Here is a 3381-nt window from a genome sequence, read left to right on the forward strand (position 1 = left end):
AAGTGGAGAAAAGATAATGAAGGGGAGTGTATTTTGAGAAATAATAGAGGGGTGTGTGACCTCCCTTTTAGAGGGGGGGAAAGAAGAAACTTCCAGAAGCTTTCCCCCTCCCTCCCTCCCTCCCTCCCTCCCTCCCTCCCTCCCTCCCTCTCTCTCTCTCTCTCTCTCTCTCTCTCTCTCTCTCTCTCTCTCTCTCTCTCTCTCTCTCTCTCTCTCTCTCTCTCTCTCTCTCTCTCTCTCTCTCTCTCTCTCTCTCTCTCTCTCTCTCTCAGAGCAGTAGGGCGGCATTTTTTTATCACAAGAGAGGGGGGCGCTGAAATCATGGGAGGGGGGTGGGCGAGCTACTACAGATGACGAGGGGAGGGCATTGCTTGACGACGAGGGAGGGGGGCTGCTTCTCCATGAGGGAGGGGGGGCTCTCCCTTTTATAATGGGGAGGGGAGGTGGTATATTGGGGGGGGAGATGGCCGTTAACGGCTGCCACCCCTTCCACCTAGGGGCTGCATGCCCCCCCTTTCCATTAACTCCCTCTCTCTCTCTCTCCCTGATATGTTGTCGATGGGGAGAGAGAGGGAGAGTAAAAGAATTTAACAAAAATTTGAAAAGAAAGGGGGGGGGGGGGGGGGGGGGGGGGTGCTATTACACTGCTGCATACGTTCCCTAGTATATGTAAAGAAGACCACATCATTTGCATAAAGCAAGAGAAAGATGGCAAACATACCAATATGCGGCTTTTGGCTTCCTCTTCATTCATAGCCGTGAGAAGTATTTCCTCTAGCTTATCATTGCATAAACCAAATAATGTAGGGTAGAGCGAGCAACCTTGTTTGGCTCCCATATTACTCTCAAATACTTGTGACAGCCCGTTGTGACCTGTGAGGTGGCCACCACTCATTGATATATCTTGTAAATTCCCATGCAAAGATCATTTGGGACCCCTAATTCTTGCATTCGTTGCCATAAGCCAACCCTTGGTGTGGTGTCAAAAGCCTTCTTAAAATCCACAAAACAGCAATACAAGGTTGCTCCCTCAAGGTCACTCTCATCCATAAGCATGTGTAAAGTAACCAAATGGTCTATGGTATTATGACCAAGGCGAAAAGAGAGAGAGAAATAGAGACACAGACAGAGACATAGAATGTTATTTTAATTGTTTGTTTAGCTAGTTAGTTTAGATATTTGTTTGTTAACTTTTGTATTTTTATCTATTGCTTTAAAATATTATTAGGCTTATGTGTGTGAGTTTAAGGTTAGCTAGTAAGTTTAAATTGTGTAGGGTTAGTTTAATTATTTATGTATTTAGTTAGTTGGTTAGTTTATATTATTTAAATGTAGGTGAGTTTAGAGTGTGTTTATTTAATTGTTAGTTGTTTTATTATAGAGAGAGAGAGAGAGAGAACATGTTTTTTAATTTTTTGTTAATTTTGGATTGTTAATTTTTTATGTATGTGAGTTTATATTATTTAAATTATTTAGTTTAGATGTGTGAGTTTATGCTAATTTAATTGTTTTTTAGTTAGTTATTTTTATTTTTATTTTTATCTATGACTTTAAAATATTGTTATGCTTATGAGTGTGAGTTTATATTATTTAAATTGTTTATTGTTTATTTGATTTAGGGTTAGCTAGTTAGTTTAATAAGATTATATGTGTGAGTTTAGGGTTAGTTTAATTTTTTATTGATTGGTTAGTTAGATAGTTTAGTTGTACATGTTATTATCTATTAATTATTTAGCTTATTATTGATTAGATTGAGAGAGAGAGAGAGAGAGAGAGAGAGAGAGAGAGAGAGAGAGAGAGAGAGCATGTTATTTTAATTGTTTGTTATTTATTTGGTTTAGGGTTATTTAGTTAGTTTAGTAAGATTATGTGTGTGAGTTTAGGGTTAGTTTAGTTATGCGTGTTATTATCTATTAATTGTTTATAAGTGTTTACTTTTTATTTTTAGTTTGTTTAGTTGGTTGGCTTAGTTTATTGATTGATTAGATTACTTGAGAGAGAGAGAGAGAGAGAGAGAGAGAGAGAGAGAGAGAGAGAGAGAGAGAGAGAGAGAGAATTGTTTGTTTAGTCAGTTAGTTACTTTAGATATTGGTTTGTTGATTTTTTTGTTTTTATCTATTACTTTAAAATATTGTTAGACTTGCTTTAATAATGCATGGTCATTTACCATTAAAAAGTGAGTATATTTACATCATATTTCTATGCATCAAGCACTAGGCCAAAACACTCAACTTCTTACAAGACAATTTAAACACCCAATGGGTGTTTTTGACCTTTCTCGAAAAACACTATCAACTACATTTTCAATCCAAGGATGTCTTCTGCCAGGGGCATTCTTCTTCCTTGCCTAAAAATGGTAGCATTCCTATGAGACCAAATAAACTTGAGCACAACTGCTCTTACAATACCTTAACAGCAATAGTGTTGCCTTATCAATTGCTCTTGAGTCACCAAAAAGAGCCACCTTCATTGTGACTACATCCTTTAAGTTGGATTGCTTCAACCATTTCTTTACTGAAGACCGGATTGGTTTGGGCACTCCCCGAACAAGTGCACTGTCATTCCCTCTTTGTTTCTGCACCAAATACAATAAGGGGGGATCTTAAGCATCTTGCTTAACCTAGCTCTAATAGGAATTTTGTTCAAAACCAATCTCTACAGAAGTGTGTTTAATCTATTTGACATAGTTGCTTTCCAAACTCTCTTTAAGCGTCTCTTCCATGATGCCATCCTAGCATGAGGGAATTGCTTCCTCCAAGCCACCCATGTCTGCATGACAACGTGAGGTGACACACAACCTCACACACTCAAAATCTCGTTAGAAGGATGAGCGTAGCTCAAATTTGGGTTTACAAGGCTTGCTTTTTTTAAAAAATGGCGTTTGCTTTTACAATCTTACTTTTTCTCAAGTACAGTAATTGATAATGGTCTTCTTACAAGTGAAAAAAATCTTCCACATAGACTGCACGTGACAGCCTGCTTGCTGTGAATCAGTTCTGCCAAGCTGCATGTGGGAGCACATGCTTGCTAAAGTTTCGAAACTGGTTCGGGAGTACCACAGTGTGCGAACACCCCCTATGAAAGAGATTAAAAATTGAAGTTTAGGCTTTAGTTAAGCTTTAGAACTTTAAGCTTTTTTAAAAGCTTAGTAATTTTGAGAATTCATAGCAGGACGGTAGGACATTTTCATTGAAGTCGACGTCGATCAATACATGTTGCCACCGCAGTTCGTTGAATTGTGGAAGATTAATCTCCTTTTAAGCTTATTAAGCTTATAAACTCCAAAATTAATAAAATTCCTTATCTATTTCTCTACCAACAAAATGACTTGCAAAGGAGCTTCAGAGGTGGTCCCACCTCTCCTCAGAGAGGTCATTCGTG

The sequence above is a fragment of the Lygodium microphyllum genome, chromosome 5 (genome assembly GCF_053477565.2).
Source record: "Lygodium microphyllum isolate KBCC chromosome 5, Lygodium_microphyllum_v1.1.10, whole genome shotgun sequence".
In the NCBI taxonomy this organism is placed as follows: Eukaryota; Viridiplantae; Streptophyta; class Polypodiopsida; order Schizaeales; family Lygodiaceae; genus Lygodium; species Lygodium microphyllum.